The 16,840-nt window shown below is 40.1% G+C and overlaps 1 pseudogene; it reads right to left on the bottom strand.

Moving 5' to 3' along the window:
- Positions 1–10,076: 10,076 nt before the first annotated feature.
- Positions 10,077–10,206, bottom strand: LOC127490821 (U4 spliceosomal RNA; annotated as a pseudogene).
- Positions 10,207–16,840: the final 6,634 nt, after the last annotated feature.

Here is a 16,840-nt window from a genome sequence, read left to right as displayed (position 1 = left end):
TTCTTGAGAGCCAAAGAATGATAACATCTGCTTATTAGGAGAGTGTTGTAAGAAAGTCAGCTAAAGTGTTAGCAGAAAAACACCTGGGAAATCTTCATGGTGAGTCCTTCTCCTCGGGACAATGCTCCCTCCCGCTCATTCTCATCAGACAAGGGCAGTTTCACATGGGAGTTTCAATGGGAAACCATTATGCATCCACTTTACAGTCTGGATTTGGCTCCTGATATCTTTCGTTTCCTAATCGTAAAAAAAAAAGTTGAAGACTTTAAAGGGCATGCATTTTTCTTTAGTTAATAATGTAAAAACCGGCCACCTTGACATGGTAAATTTCCCAGTGTTTTCACTTCTTCGGACTACAGGGTGGTACGATTGCTTACAAAAGTGTCTACAATTCGATGGAGCTTATGTTGAAAAGTAAAGTTTATTTTTAAAATTTGTATCATTCAGTTCTATTTTCCATAAACATGTCAAAGCCTCATATAAGGTGAAAATATTTCGTTAGATCATTACTAAGCCTGCTTCCGCTTCTTCCTGTGGTCCTTTGATGTAACTGCATTTCAGTTTCCTAAGCAATATAAGTATAAGGGAAATAACAAAACCAAATGAATTCTAAGTTGATTTCCAAGTGATTGTAATTATGTTTTCATTCATGGAATTATCAATGCATATAAATTTCCCTTTGAAATTTATTTGAAATCAGACCCAAAAGATATAACCATCAGACGTTAAGAGCAAAATTAGAAAAAAGTCACCTTCTGGGGGCCATCATGGTGACATAGTGGGTTAAGCCTCAATCTGTGACGCCAGTTTGATTCCCAGTTGCTCCACTTTCAATCCAGCTCTCTGCTAATGGCCTGGGAAAGTAGCAGCAAATGGCCCAAGTGTTCAGGGTCCTGTCCACCCACATGGGAGACCCAAATGAAACTTCTGGTTCCTGGCTTTGGCTCAGTCCAGCTCTGGCCATTTGGACATCTGGAGAGTGAACCAACAGATGGAATGTCTCTCTCTCTCTTTTTCTCTCTCTCTCTGCCTCCCCCCACCCCTACAACTCTGACTTTCAAATAAATAAATCTTAAAAAAAAAAGAAAGAAAGAAAAAGAAAAAAGTCACCTGCTGGAATTGATACTAAAATAAAACAAAGCAAATGAGATTCATCATGTGCATGGTAACACAGCTTATGAGGTGATTTTCAAACCTATTGTTACCTTACTACAATTAGTATAAAGAAGGCATAATCTTATATCACAGCTTCATAACATTATAAACCAGTAGATGAATAAACTATCTGGTGGCTAGAAAAATCAAGATTATATTTACAGTACTATCCAGGGAAGAAGTTGCCTCAGTGTTGAAAGCCAGTGACAAATATCTAGAAAGATTTCAATAACATTTAATGCACACCTGTGTGCCATCCATGGTGATTCAGTCCTTCACGTTTTAATCCATTTTGTCCTTACAAAACCCTATGAGGTACATATTATCTCCATTTCACAGCTGAGGTTCATGATCTGGGGACTGTCCAGGTTCACCAACCTAGAAATTCATGCCCCTGTTCTCCAGCTCTCAAACCCCAATTTATTTTATTTATTTATTTTTTTTAACTTTTATTTAATGAATATACATTTCCAAAGTACGAATAATGGATTACTATGGCTTCCCCCCCATACCGTCCCTCCCACCCACAACCCTCCCCTTTCCCACTCCCTCTCCCCTTCCATTCACATCAAGATTCATTTTCGATTATCTTAATATACAGAAGATCAGCTTAGTATACATTAAGTAAGGATTTCAACAGTTTGCTCCCACACAGAAACATAAAGTGAAAAATAATAGATGATTTTTTTTAATGATGATGAAATCAGATCAGACCTATTGTCATGTTTAATCCCAGTGAGAGTCAAGTTGGGAGTTGATAGTTTCTTTTCTTTTCTTTTTTTTTTTTTTTTTTACAGAGGATCAGTTTAGTATGCATTAAGTAAAGATTTCAACAGTTTGCACCCCCATAGAAACACAAAGTGAAATATATTATTTGAGTACTCGTTATAGCATTAAATCTCAATGCACAGCACATTAAGGACAGAGATCCTACATGAGGAGTAAGTGCACAGTGACTCCTGTTGTTGACTTTACCAATTGACACTCCTGTCTATGGCATCAGTAATCTCCCTATGCTCCAGTCATGAGTTTCCAAGGCTATGGAAGCCCTCTGAGTTCTCCGACTCTTATCTTGTTTAGACAAGGTCATAGTCAAAGTGGAGGTTCTCTCCTCCCTTCAGAGAAAGGTACCTCCTTCTTTGAAGACCTGTTCTTTCCACTGAGATCTCACTCACAGAGATCTTTTGCCAGAGTGTCTTGGCTTTCCATGCCTGAAATACTCTCATGGGCTTTTCAGCCAGATCTGAATGCCTTTAGGGCTGATTCTGAGGCCAGAGTGCTATTTAGGGCATCTGCCATTCTATGAGTCTGCTGAGTATCTCACTTCCCATGTTGGATCACTCTCCCCTTTATTTATTCTATCGGTTAGTGTTAGCAGGTACTAGACTTGCTTATGTGCTCCCTTTGACTCTTAGTCCTTTCATTATGATCAATTGCGAACTGAAATTGATCACTTGGACTAGTGAGATGGCATTGGTACATGCCACCTTGATGGGATTAAATTGGAATCCCCTGGTATGTTTCTAACTCTACCATTTGGGGCAAGTCAGCTTGAGCATGTCCCAAATTATATATCTCTTCCCTCTCTTATTCCTACTCTTATGTTTAACAGGGATCACATTTCAGTTAAATTTCAACACTTAAGAATAACTGTGTATTAATTACAGAATTAAATCAGTCATATTAAGTAGAACAGACAAAAAAACTACTAAGAGGGATAATGTATTAAGTTGTTCATTAACAGTCAGGGCTATGCTGATCAAGTCACCGTTTCCCATAGTGTCCCTTTCACTTCAACAAGTTTCCTTTTTGGTGTTCAGTCAGTTGTCACCGATCAGGGAGAACATATGGTATTTGTCCCTTTGGGACTGGCTTATTTCACTCAGCATGATGTGTTCCAGATTCCTCCATTTTGTTGCAAATGACTGGATTTCGTTGTTTCTTACTGCAGTATAGTATTCTAAAGAGTACATATCCCATAATTTCTTTATCCAGTCTACCGTTGATGGGCATTTAGGTTGGTTCCAGGTCTTAGCTATTGTGAATTGTGCTGCAATAAACATTAGGGTGCAGACCGCTTTTTTGTTTGCCAATTTAAATTCCTTTGGGTAAATTCCAAGGAGTGGGATGGCTGGGTCGAACGGTAGGGTTATCTTCAGGTTTCTGAGGAATCTCCAGACTGATTTCCATAGTGGCTTGACCAGTTTGCATTCCCACCAACAGTGGGTTAGTGTCCCTTTTTCCCCACATCCTCGCCAGCATCTGTTGTTGGTAGATTTCTGAATGTGAGCCATTCTAACCGGGGTGAGGTGGAACCTCATTGTGGTTTTGATTTGCATTTCTCTGATTGCTAATGACCTTGAACATTTTTTCATGTGCCTGTTGGCCATTTGGATTTCCTCTTTTGAAAAATGTCTATTGAGGTCCTTGGCCCATCTCTTAAGTGGGTTGTTGGTTTTGTTTTTGTGGAGTTTCTTGATCTCTTTGTAGATTCTGGTTATTAACCCTTTATCTGTTGCATAGTTTGCAAATATTTTTTCCCATTCTGTCGGTTGTCTCTTCACTCTCCTGACTGTTTCTTTTGCAGTACAGAAACTTCTCAATTTGATGCAATCCCAATAGTTGATTTTGGCTTTGACTGCCTGTGCCTCCCGGGTCTTTTCCAGAAACTCTTTGCCTGTGCCAATATCTTGAAGGGTTTCTCCAATGTTCTCTAGTAACTTGATGGTGTCAGGTCGTAGATTTAGGTCTTTAATCCATGTTGAGTGGATTTTTGTGTAAGGTGTAAGGTAGGGGTCTTGCTTCATGATTCTGCACGTGGAAATCCAATTTTCCCAGCACCATTTATTGAATAGACTGTCCTTGCTCAAGGAATTAGTTTTAGATCCTTGATCAAATATAAGTTGGCTGTAGATGTTTGGGTTGATTTCTGGTATTTCAATTCTGTTGCATTGGTCTATCCTTCTGTTTCTGTACCAGTACCATGCTGTTTTGATTACAACTGCCCTGTAGTATGTCCTGAAATCTGGTATTGTGATGCCTCCGGCTTTGTTTTTGTTGTACAAGATTGCTTTAGCTATTCGAGGTCTCTTGTGCCTCCATATAAATTTCAGCACCAATTTTTCCAGATCTGAGAAGAAGGTCTTCGGTATCTTGATTGGTATTGCATTGAATCTATAAATTGCTTTAGGGAGAATGGACATTTTGATGATATTGATTCTTCCAATCCATGAGCATGGAAGATTTTTCCATTTCTTGGTATCCTCTTCTATTTCTTTCTTTAAGGTTTTGTAATTTTCATCGTAGAGATCTTTAACGTCCTTGGTTAAGTTTATTCCAAGGTATTTGATTGTTTTTGTAGCTATTGTGAATGGGATTGATCTTAGAATTTCTTCCTCAGCCATGGCATTGTCTGTGTATACAAAGGCTGTTGATTTTTGTGCATTGATTTTATACCCTGCTACTTTGCCAAACTCTTCTATGAGTTCCAAAAGTCTCTTGGTAGAGTTCTTTGGGTCCCCTAAATAAAGAATCATGTCATCTGCAAAGAGGGATAGTTTGAGTTCTTCCTTCCCAATTTGTATCCCTTTAATTTCTTTTTCTTGCCTAATAGCTCTGGCTAGAACCTCCAGAACTATATTGAATAGCAGTGGTGAGAGTGGACATCCCTGTCTGGTCCCAGATCTCAGTGGAAATGCTTCCAACTTTTCCCCATTCAATAGGATGTTGGCTGTGGGTTTTTCATAGATTGCTTTGATTGTATTGAGGAATGTTCCTTCCAAACCCAGTTTGCTTAGAGTTTTCATCATGAACGGGTGTTGTATTTTATCAAATGCTTTCTCGGCATCTATTGAGAGAATCATATGGTTTTTCTTCTGCAGTCTGTTAATGTGGTGTATCACATTGATTGTCTTGCGCACATTAAACCATCCCTGCATACCAGGGATAAATCCCACTTGGTCTGGGTGGATGATCTTTCTGATGTGTTGTTGCATTCTATTGGCGAGAATTTTATTGAGGATTTTTGCATCTATGTTCATCAGGGATATTGGTCTGTAATTCTCTTTCAGTGCTGCATCTTTTCCCGGCTTAGGAATTAAGGTGATGCTGGCTTCATAGAAAGAATTTGGGAGGATTCCCTCTTCTTCAATTGTTCTGAATAGTTTGAGAAGAATTGGAGTTAGTTCTTCTTTAAATGTCTGGTAGAATTCAGCAGTGAATCCATCTGGTCCTGGGCTTTTCTTTGTTGGGAGGGCCTTTATTACTGTTTCAATTTCTGTCTCAGTTATGGGTCTGTTTAGGTTTTCGATGTCTTCCTGGTTCAATTTAGGTAGGTTGCATGTGTCCAGGAATCTATCCATTTCTGATAGGTTTCCCTGTTTGCTGGCATACAAGTCCTTGTAGTAATTTCTGATGATTCTTTTTATTTCTGTGGTGTCTGTTGTTACATTTCCTTTTTCATCTCTGATTTTATTGATTTGGGTCTTTTCTCTTCTTTTTTTAGTTAGTTGGGCCAATGGGGTGTCAATTTTGTTTATTTTTTCAAAAAACCAGCTCCTCGTTTGGCTGATTTTTTGGAATGTTTTTCTTGATTCAATCCTGTTGATTTCTTCTCTGATTTTAATTATTTCTCTTCTCCTACTAGATTTGGGTCTGGTTTGCTGTAGGTTTTCTAGATCCTTGAGGTGAATAGAAAGCTCATCTATTTGGTGCCTTTCCAATTTCTTGATGTAGGCACCTATTGATATAAACTTTCCTCTTAACACTGCTTTTGCTGCGTCCCATAAGTTTTGGTATGTTGTGCTGTTATCCTCATTTACTTCCAGAAAGTTTTTGATTTCTCTTTTGATTTCTTCTATGACCCATTGTTCATTCAGGAGCATGTTGTTCAATCTCCATGTGTTTGCGTATGCTCTAGGGATTCCTGAGTTGTTCATTTCCAACTTCATTCCTTTATGGTCTGAGAAGCTGCATGGTATGATTCTAATTCTTTTGAATTTGCTGAGACTTGCTTTATGGCCTAGTATGTGGTCAATCCTAGAGAAGGTTCCATGTACTGCTGAGAAGAATGTATAATCTTTAGCTGTAGGATTGAAAGTTCTGTATATATCTGTTAGATCCATTTGGGCTATAGTGTCGTTTAAATCTACTGTATCCTTGTTGATCTTCTGTCCTATTGATCTGTCTATTTCTGAGAGTGGAGTATTGAAGTCCCCCAGTACTATTGTATCGGGGTCTAAGTCTCCCTTTAAGTCCGTTAACAAATCTTTTAGATAAACCGGTGCCCTGTAGTTAGGTGCATATACATTGATAATTGTTATATCTTCCTGTTGAATTGATCCCTTAATCATTATGTAGTGTCCCTCTTTGTCTCTCTTAATGGTTTTTGTGGTAAAGTTTATGGTGTCTGATATTAAGATGGCTACGCCTGCTCTTTTTTCATTTCTGTTGGCATGGTATATCTTTTTCCAGCCTTTCACTTTCAGTCTGTATGGATCTTTGTTGGAAAGATGTGTTTCTTGTAAGCAGCAAATAGATGGGTTTTGTTTTTTAACCCAATCAGCCAAACGGTGTCTTTTAACTGGACAGTTCAGGCCATTCACGTTCAATGTGACTAATGATAAGTGGTAACTTTGCCCTGCCATTTGCCAAAGATAAGTTCTAATATATGCTTTGAATTCCCTGTGATCTTTTGCTGTGAGTTTTCCTTCCTTGGTTTCCTTCCTTTACCTTCTTTCATATTGATGACCGTGTTTCTTTGTTTCTGTGTGTAACACATCTTTAAGCATCTTTTGCAGGGCTGGACGAGTGGCAACAAATTCTTTCAATTTCTGTTTGTTATGAAAAGTCTTTATTTCACCTTCATTCACAAATGATAGCTTTGCAGGATATAATATTCTGGGCTGGCAGTTGTTCTCTCTTAGTACCTGGGCTATATCTCGCCATTCCCTCCTAGCTTGTAGAGTTTCTGATGAGAAGTCAGCTGTGAGTCTGATTGGAGATCCTCTGAGAGTAATCTGACGTTTCTCTCTTGCACATTTTAGGATCTTTTCTTTATGTTTCACTGTGGAGAGTTTAATTACAACGTGCCGTGGTGAGGGTCTCTTTTGGTCGTGTTTATTACGGGTTCTGTGAGCTTCCTGTACTAGGATTTCTCTGTCCTTCTCCAAACCTGGGAAATTTTCTGCTAATATCTCACTAAAAAGGCCTTCTAATCCTTTCTCCCTCTCCATGCCTTCAGGAACTCCTAGAACCCGAATGTTGGGTTTTTTAATAGTATCCTGAAGATTCCCGACAATATGTTTTAGATTCCTAATTTCCTCTTCTTTTCTTTGGTCTGACTGTATCCTTTCCTGTTCTCTGTCTTCTAAGTCCGATATTCTCTCTTCTGCTTCTCCCATTCTGTTTGTAAGGCTCTCTATTGTGTTTTTCATTTGATCTATTGAATTCTTCACTTCAGTCACTATCCCAGTTTCCTGTTGTACTAGTTGTTTCGTTTCATTTTGATTCCTCCTTAATATTTCATTTTCACGAGAGAGATTTTCTATCTTGTCCATTAAGGATTTCTGTAGTTCAAGAATTTGTTTTTGAGAACTTCTTAATGTTCTTATCAATTTTTTGAGATCTGCTTCTTGCATTTCTTCTATGTCATCATCCTCATAATCTTGAATTGGGGTGTCTTTTTCATTTGAGGGCTTCATGGTGACTTCCTTGTTTTTATTACCTTGGTTTTTGCGTTTGTTATTTGTCATATTGGAGATATTTGGTTTCTTCACTGTGGTGCTTTTTCTTGTTATACTATGACTCTAGATTAAGTGGACTATCTGTTTTTGATGGAGCCTTAGGGCTTGAGATGGGTGTGGCCTGAGAGCTCTGTTTGGTGTGCCAAAGGTGACACTCCCAGGTTAGGCGTGGTAAACCTCTCTCTCTCTCTCTCTCTCTTTTTTTTTTTGATTCAACAGGGAAGTTATTCTGCACAGCTGAACAAAGTTGGAGGTAGTTAGCAGGCAAATGATATACCCACAGGAGCCAGAGATCAGAAGCTCTTTCCCAAGGACCACACAGGGAATCTGTTCGGCCCTTAGAGTGGGCTCAAATTCTCCTTCAGTCTCCCACTGGGTTGCCAAAGTTACGGAATTGTAGCGTCTCTGGAGAGTGCTCACGTGAATTCCGTGAGTTCTCTCCCCCACCGTCTCTTTTTTCACAGTCTCAGTTCAGTAGCACCATAAATTTACTAAGTCCTAATCTCCTGTTAATTCGCCCCACCCAGAGTCAGGTTTTACTGCTAGGCTCAGGGCCGGTGCAGACCTGAGGTCGCTCTGCTTATGACATATGTCCAAGATGGCGCCTGCTCTTTGTCTTGCTCGCCCTTGAGAGGTGAGCGGAGAGAGAGAAACCCGTGTCCATACCAGTCACCTTTTTTTTTTTCCCTCTCTCTCTCTTCCAGTTAGCTTGGTGAAGTCCCCCCCGCCCCGGGGGTCGTTCCCTCTAGTCTCCTCTCTCCGCTTGCCTGCCGGTGTCTCGGGTTATTGAGGTTCGGCTCACCTCGCGTTCCAGCGCTGGTGTGTTGAGTCTGCCGCTGATGTCCCGAACTGTGGGCTCCCACGCTCTCCACGCAGGTCTGCTCCCCTTCCAGCGCCGATGTGTGGACTCGGAGCCCTGGACTTCCCAAGTCTCCCCGCTGTTGCACTCCCCTTCGAGCACTTGCGCGCAGACCCTGCAGCTTGCGCAGCTCAGTCCCGCGGCTCGGCTTCCGCGGCTCAGTCCCGCGGCTCGGTCCTGCGGTTCGGCTTTCGCGCGCGGTGGGCGACCTTGTTCTCCCAGTAGGTCCTCCGATTCACGCCCACTGGATCCAGAAGAGTTTTGTCTGCAATATTTTCCTGGTTCTTTTTTCTGAGGCTACCGTAACTCCCCTTTTATTAAACTAAATTTTCCCGGACTATCGGTGCGCGCCCTCACTATTCCGCCATCTTGGCTCCGCGCTTATTTATTTTTTTTTGACAGGCAGAGTAGACAGTGAGAGAGAGACAGAGAGAAAGGTCTTCCTTTTGCCGTTGGTTCACCCTCCAATGGCTGCCGCGGCCGGCACACCGCGCTGATCCGATGGCAGGAGCCAGATGTTTCCCCTGGTCTCCCATGGGGTGCAGGGCCCAAGTACTTGGGCCATCCTCCACTGCACTCCCTGGCCACAACAGAGATCTGGCCTGGAAGAGGGGCAATCGGGACAGAATCCGGCGCCCCAACCGGGACTAGAACCGTGTGTGCCGGCGCCGCAAAGCGGAGAATTAGCCTAGGGAGCCACAGCACCAGCCGGGAAAAATGTTTTTACAAATAATTCTAGACTTGAATACTCAAGTAATCTATTTCTCTTTGTTAAATGGTTATGCACAAAACTTTTAAAGAAGTTTATTATTTATTTAGAGAGAGGGTAGACAGAGAGATCCTCCATCCACTGGTTCACTCCCCCAAATGGCCACAATGGCTGGGGCTGGGCCAGGCCAAAGTCAGAAGCCTAGAATTCCATCTGGGCCTCCAACATGGGTGCCAAGGGCCCAAGTACTTGGGCCATTACTGCTGCTCTCCCTGGCTTTTTAGCAGGGAGCTGGTTTAGAAGTGGAACAGCCAAGTCTCAATCCGGAGCTCATATGTGATGCCAGTATTGCAGAAAGCAGCTTAACTCTCTGTGCCACAATGCCAGCCCTGCACACAAACAATTTAATTTGTTCACTATTGGAACCATTACAAATGAACTCCCAATACACATCTGTACTTTTCAAACTTCTGTCTCTGTGGTTTCATGTTATTTTGCCCATCTCAGTTATCTGAATGGTTTTTGACAACAAAACATGTTACATTAAGTAATGTGTACTCTGTTATTAAGTTTTACCCAGAGATCTGAAATCAGCAAGTGCTCACCCTAATATAATGAAATAACAAAAATAACTAATATATTAGGCTGCAGAGGACACAATTATTTGACCTCATAATAATTAGCAATAATTGCACCTCAGATAAACCTCATTGGCTACGACACTGCCATTGCGCAAAGCTTTGACCTCATAATAATAAAGTAGAGTTAATTTAGCAAAGTCTGTTTGTTCACATTATCTCAGTGACCCTGCATCTTCAGAAAGGACACTCCTTTCCTGCAGGCATAGGGAGAACTCCTCTGGAAGGAGAGCTTTATGACCTACATTAGAGGAAGGTCCAAGAATTCATTTATGTTTTACATCCTGGGGAGAATGATGGGGCAGGCTGGGGTGTGGGGAGGGAAATCAGAGAAACACTGCTGCCTCTACTGTTTCTACATTGTCAAGGAGTTTTTATTTTTGTATTTTCAGAGCTATGTCCTAAATACATTTAGTAATAACAAGCAAATGATTTAAATAAGAATTCAAACATTAGTACTGTTTACTGCTACTGGGACATTTAATTTTGGCTACCACTCTAAATTTTGTCAAAGCTGGCCAAATAATGGAAGAAATTTGTTCCATTAAGTAATTATCTGATATGTGACTTTGCCAGTAGTAGACATGACAGCAATTGTGCCCCCAAATTATGATTTCAGCATCAGAATGTGTGAGCAATACAAGATGATTTCTAAGTTTGGCCAAAGGCAATGAAACTGATTAAACTTTTTAACCTCTTGCCTAAATACAAGAACATATAAGTCAGGTTTGCAGAAATATTTGTACTGTTGTGTATTTTTTATTTGATAGGGGGAGGGAGAGAGAGAGTCCATCTGTTAGTTTACTCCCCAAATTTTCATAATGGTAGTAGATGGGCTGGGGTCACAGCCAGGAAAACAAGCCAGTCTCCCACAAATGTGACGTGGTCCCAACTATTTGTGCCATCACCTGCTGCCTTCCAGTATCACTGGTAGCAAGCTGGGAGTGGCAGCCAGAGCAAAGACTCAAATCCAGGTACTCTATCCCATACAGGATGCAGGCATTTTAATCAACAGGCCAAAAACCTGACCCACTCTCAATTTTTAACGAGAAATATAGATATTTATTTTCAGGTTTGCAGAAACACAGCTGGTGACCCGTATTTTTATTTTCTTTGTCTCCTGAAATCAAGAAGAGAATCATGAGGTTAGCAAACCTGTTTCAAAGTTAATATTCTGTTCAGAAGTCATCACTCTGGTTTATAATTGATGCTGTGCGATTAATTAGCATTTATTTTTTAAAGATATTTATTTATTTGAAAGCCAGAGTTAAGGAAGAGAGAGGGAGGGAGAGAGAGAGAGAGAGAGGAGAGAGAGAGAGAGGGAGGGAGGGAGGGAGAGCAAGAGAGAGAGAATCTTCTAATCACTGGTTCACTCCCCAAATGGCTACAACAGCCGGAGCTGGGCTGGTCCGAAGCCAGGAGTCAAGGAGCTTCTTCTGGGTTTCCTTCAGGAGTACAGGGGCCCAAGCACTTAGCACTCATCTTTTACTGTTTTCCCAGGCACATTAGCAGGGAGTTGGATCAGAAGTAGAGCAGCTGGAACTCAAACAAGTGCCTATATAGGATGTAGGCTCCACAGGTGGTGACTTTACCCACTATGCCACAATGCTGGCCCATGATGGTTTAACTTCTACAGGCTCTCTTTGGATGATTCTTTGTAACCAATAATACCAATAAAATATTTTGATATCTCCATATCCAAACCATTTACAATATTCTATGACTCAACAACTCTACTTTCTGGTATTGAAAATGAATCTTTTTTTTTTTTCTTTTTGACAGGCAGAGTGGACAGTGAGAGAGAGAGACAGAGAGAAAGGTCTTCCTTTGCCATTGGTTCACCCTCCAATGGCCACCGTGGCTAGCGCACTGCAGCCAGCACACTGCGCTGATCCGATGGCAGGAGCCAGGTGCTTATCCTGGTCTCCCATGGGGTGCAGGGCCCAAGCACTTGGGCCATCCTCCACTGCACTCCCTGGCCACAGCAGAGAGCTGGCCTGGAAGAGGGGCAACCGGGACAGAATCCAGCACCCCAACTGGGACTAGAACCCGGTGTGCTGGCGCCGCAAGGCGGAGGATTAGCCTAGTGAGCCGCGGCGCTGGCCGAAAATGGATCTTTTAAAAGTTCATGGAAATGCACATTATGGAAAAATTATTCATAGACTGCAAAATATTTTGTGCCAAAAATAATTTTTTAATTCTACTTTGCCACAAACTTTCTGAAGTCCCTTTAGACTGTACATGATAAGTGAATTCATTAAGAATAACATAAAACATCTAATTGCCCAATTATAAGGAATTGTTTAACATATACTATGTTACAGTGCTCCACACATAGTTAAGGACAACTGTGTACTGGGTGACAAAAACTGAATAGTGAAAAAGAGAAATGCACCACTTTCTTGGAGCTGGAAAGACATCATAATGATTATTGCTGCATAACAACCATCTCCGAATTTTGTAGAGAAAATAGCAACCACTGTATTGTGCTTAAAGATTTCCTTGGGTAAGGGATCTTTACTAGATATAGAAGTATATACCTAGTCAAGATTTCTTTGAGGTACCCTTTCTTTATGAGGTCTGGGACCTCAGCTTTGAAGAGGGGAACATTGGAAGTGACCTGACATTCAGGAGGCTGCAGGCTCCTTCATTGCACAGCTGGGCCGTGATCAGTCAAAAACGAGGACTGTCAACCAGACTGCCCACCTGTGGCCTCTCCAGGTGCCCTGGTTTCTTCCCAGCAGAGCAGTCTCAGAGGAATCAGGTTCTTAATGGCCACTCAGAACTCCAAGTACAAGTATTCAAACAAAGAATGCAGAAGTGGCATTGCCTAGGACCTAGTCTCTGAAATCACTATTTCTCCGTACTCTACACCGCCAAGCATTTATTAGTCCACTCAAACTCAAGGAGAGAGAAATGGAACACTTTTTATCTTGCTATAGATTTTAACAAGCTAAACTGGGGAGGAACATTAGAGATGAGAGGTGTTTTAATCTTTGGAAAATAAAATCCGCCACAATATAGTAATAACAGTAATTGGGGAGAATGCTACTATTAGTAATTCTTAAATTATTTGTAAGGATGGATAACATTTTTTGTGTACTTATTATGAGTTCTAAGGAGTATTCTAAGGTGTTTACGGGTATTATCTCATTTAATCTTCAAAGCTGCCCTAAGAGGTAACATTGTCATTGCTTTCTTACAAATAAAGAAATCACTATACAAAACAACTAATTTTTCTGAGGTCACTCTGGTAGTAGAGGACTCAGGACTTGAATCTACACATGTAAGTAGTGGTTTTATGTAATAAAGAAGGATTTGTCTCTTAAAGGCTGGTAAACATTTGACAAAGGATTCCCAGCAGTGCTAGAACATGCCCAAGCATCTTAGTTGTGGTAACTCCTGTTTTGTGTTCAGTTGAGGCAGCATGCATATGGAAGGGAGATGCTATCATTTGGGGGGAAATCTGATCTGCTACAGTGCAATAGTGAGAACTGGGCACAACGGGCAACTATCATTGGATTGTTCAGGTCAAAGGAGAAGAAGCTCCTGGCTCCTGGTTCCAGCCATTGTGGCCATCTGGGGAGTAAAACAGCAAATGGAAGACCTTTCTCTCTCTCTCCCTCTTACTATCTGTAACTCTACCTCTCAAATAAATAAATAAAATCTTTAAAAGAAAAATGACCTTAGAAGTAGGCATTTGGCACAGTGGTTATGATGCCACTTCAGATGCCCATATCCATATTGAGAGTGCCTGGGCTCCCATCCCAGTTCTGCTTGCTTCCAGCTTCCTGCTAATGCACACCCTGGGAGGCAGCAGGTGATATCTCAGGTATTTGGATCCCTGCCCTGCCTGCAGGAGATGTGAATTAAATCTTTGGTTCTTGGCTTCAGCCTGGTCCAGTGCCAGCTATTGTGGGCATTTTGGTAATGAAGCAGGGATAGGAGTGCTCCATCTTTCTCTGTCTCTCTCAAATAAATGAGTTTTTAAATATAGAAATAAATTACAAAAAACTTTAAATAGGATATATATGTAGGGCTATGATGAAAAATCAATAAGAAGTGTATTTTTAAAAGATTATTTATTTGAGAAGCAGAGTTACAGAGGGCCATCTTCTATTGCTTTCCCAGTCCATAAGCAGAGAGCCAGATATTAGAGAAACAGCTGGAACACAAACCAGCACCCATGTGGGATGCCAGCACAGCAGGCAGAGGCTTAGCCTACTATACCGGTGCGCCAGCCCCAAGAAATGTTAATTTGTTGTATAATTTCAAACTCCAAACTTTTTATATTTTTTATTTTTAAAGATTTATTTTATTAATTTCAAAGGCAGAGTCAGAGAGAGAAGAGAGAGACAGAGAGACAGAAACTTATGTTCACTCCCCAAATGGTTGTAATGCCAAAGCCAATGCTGCACCCTTCATCTGGGTCTCCCACATGGTTTCAGGTAACCAAACACTTGGGCCATCTTCCAGTACTTTCCATAGTGCATTAGGTCATGCATTCACTAATGTCCTGCACCTGCATATGCATCTGTTATTTAAAATCAGAATCAGTTGTACTTGAGTAGGTGGTTTCTGAACATATGGAAGATGGAGTTAGAACCATTTATTATAAAGATACATAACAATTTTTATAGCATAAAGATTGATTGGACAGGGACATGCAATACATAGTAAATATTTGTCTGAAAAGCACCTAAGAAACTTTATATAAATAATTGAATTCAAATATCATTTATGGCAGAAATAGTGAATGCAGTACAAGAGTACTTCAAAAAGATCATGAAAATTAGAAATAAAAGGTAAGCTTATTTTGGTGCAAAAATTTTTGAAATACAAGCAGTGTTTTCATAGCATGCATTTTTTCATGAACTTTTTGAAGATTCATGTTTAGTCTCAGGCAACACACAGAAACACACACACACATACACAAATATCTATACAGTAAGAAGAATAAATTATTCTTCTGTATTGGTCAAATACTATCAGAGGGAAGAAAATGCTACCTTATAGAAAAAGTAGGCATAGTCATTGCTATGTATAAAATTCAAAAGTAGGCCACTGTTAGTACAAAATTCATTAAATTATGGAAATTACAATTTCACACAAAGAGGATGAATATTTAACCTATAAGGTGATTCTAAGGAATAAACCTAGATACAATGTTATAACAAGGCATCAATGTCTTTAGAATCTAAACTCCTTAAAAAAGGCACTTGGCAATCAATTAAATATTTACTTGAGTTCCCAATCCCACCTCCACCTAATTTTAGAAGGGTTAGATGTCTAGATTTACTTTTTGTCTGATTTTCAAGAGGACTGATGATCCTGTTGTTAAATTTTCATTAATAGGAAAATGCAGTACCAGCTTAATCTAGGGCCTGATTAAGCAAAATTTAAAGTTGTTGATAGCTTTATGTTTTCAAACCTCCCAAGGCTATACCACAAGAGCCCTGTGGCAAAAGTATTGAATAAGATGTTGGACCTGAAGAACATATTTGCTACATTTCCAGACAAATTTTCTTGGATGTTATTTGCCTTACTCAGCTCTCGGGGTGGCTGTTAGGATCATGAAACACAAGGAACGGGTGAAAATACACATAGTGAGCTGGATAGGACTCCCCAGGAGCAGGGGATTATTACTATGCTCTGAATACAAAATACTTCTCCTTTACTAAAATAGCCTAGGAAACCCAAGCTGTTTTACCCATTTTTTCTCTCTCAGGGTATCAAGAATGCCTCACTAGTGAACATGCCATCCATGTAATCTGTCCTGTCAACATTTTTAAATCTGCAGAACAAACATAAATGGATATGTAGAGGGATTCCTGGCCTTGGTTCTAAGTAAACAAAAATGTGTTCTATTTGGGATGATTTACATACAACCAAGACAACCTACACATTTCCTTCTAAGAAGGGTTAACTGTGAGCTATGAAAGATACACAAATAATCTAGTAGCCTGCATCACTCTACTATGAGGTTGCAGAGAGCTCCACAAAGTGCCATTTGGCAATGTTGATTCAACACCTCATAAAAAGTCCGACTCTTTAGAGGAGCACTTTGGTTTTCAGGCTAAGGACATAGTAAGAAGAGTTTAAAGTCGGTCAATTAGCCAACTTTTTTAAATCTAAAAGCTTGTTCAAAGCATGACATGACAGACTTTTAAATGTTCAAAGAGAACCCTGAGTACTTTGTCAGTGCACCAAGAAGACTAGTGACTTTTCCCAGCAAATCACATTTGGGTTCCATATCCTTTTATAAATTTTGCAAAATTGACATTTTCAATTGTTTGGTATTTTTAAATAAGAGCTTAAAATATATTTATGCTGAAGGCAGTGTAATAATTTTAGGATTAATACCTTTGCTCTGTTGGCAATATATTTTCAAAATAGTTAAAATGGTTTTCTATGATCAATTAAATAAGACACCTCTAAAATATTCAGTTTTTAGAGAGATTCCATGGTGCAGCATTAAGTTTAATAAATTATGTCTTCTACCTTGAATTATGTTTTTTGGAAAATCAAAAACCTAAAAGTTTTATTACATTAATAAATGATTCAAACCCACACTGGATACAATTAGTAATCTGAAATTTTTCCCAAAGTTTATTTCCATGAGGATATCTGCAGGAATCGTATAAATGAGAAAATAGCTGAAATGTTTGTTCTATTTAATCTTCTATCTGGCTCTTTAAGAGAGTAACTGAGTGTAAATATGCCAAAGTAACTGAGT

The sequence above is a fragment of the Oryctolagus cuniculus genome, chromosome 6, assembly GCF_964237555.1.
Source record: "Oryctolagus cuniculus chromosome 6, mOryCun1.1, whole genome shotgun sequence".
NCBI lineage: Eukaryota > Metazoa > Chordata > Mammalia > Lagomorpha > Leporidae > Oryctolagus > Oryctolagus cuniculus.
Note: the sequence above shows the minus strand (reverse complement) of the source record. Positions and strands in the feature narration are given on the sequence as shown.